The sequence below is a fragment of the Triticum aestivum genome, chromosome 3B (genome assembly GCF_018294505.1).
Source record: "Triticum aestivum cultivar Chinese Spring chromosome 3B, IWGSC CS RefSeq v2.1, whole genome shotgun sequence".
NCBI classification, from domain to species: Eukaryota; Viridiplantae; Streptophyta; class Magnoliopsida; order Poales; family Poaceae; genus Triticum; species Triticum aestivum.
The window spans coordinates 851,630,142-851,631,155 of NC_057801.1; positions in this window are offsets into that span (position 1 = coordinate 851,630,142).

Sequence of the window (1,014 nt, forward strand, 5' to 3'; positions counted from 1 at the left end):
GAAAGTAATTAATAGCCCCCCTTTTACGTAGCAGCACTGCAGCAGGGTACCGCTGGTAGCTTGGTTGTGCCTATCGATTTTTCATGATGGCTAAAATTAGCTCATCACAAATTAAGGGTATTGCTGGTCTTGCTAGCGATTAGCCGATTACCGGTTAAAGGGAAAATCAAATACTAGCATTGTATTTGATGAAAGGTTGAGAATCAATGTGAAATGTCCCACAAAGAAAAGGAAAAAGGAATCAAGTGAAAGTGGGCTATAGACACAGACATTTGACTGACTGAGAGGATTGCAGCTAGCGATATGCAAAGTGGCATGCATCACTTCACTTACTAGCTAGTCAACACATTTGATCAGGATTACGGTTGAAAACTTTGCAAGCACACTTAGGTAACTAGAATCAACTCATTAACTAGTGGAGTGGTACAAACAGCATGCATGACAGGAGTGGTACAAAATGGTTGGAATTCCAACAATTAAAACAAGAGATCTCCAGCCATTACAGTAGAGTACGGCTAATGCCATTACGTTAAGGCGGTACAAATCTCATCCATTACTGCTTTAGTAGATGTGGTACAAACATGTCATTCATTTCCCTTAACAACGATGGTGCGGCCGTTGAGTGATAGACTCCTCTTGATTTTGTTTACTACAAGATATCCACCCAATTAATGAAAAATCAAGTGATGATATCACACAGCCGAAATGGAGCCTGTTACTTTCCATCCGTACAAATGCCAACCTTGTTGCTCTCTTTCTCCGAGACATCTTCAGACACACTGAGGCGTTGGATGAAAAACAGAGAGGCACCCACCTGCACCCGCAACACCACTTTCTCCTATCTCATAATCGACCACACGATATGTCCGTTCTGCAAGGACTTCAATGAATTGAGACGGAGCACGAGCCGGACCGAATTCAGGGACGTAGGTGGAGGCTTGACAGGTGCGGATGGGACGCCTTTTTGGGGACATGCATGATAGTATCGTTGGCCAAGGTTGGCATTATCATGCA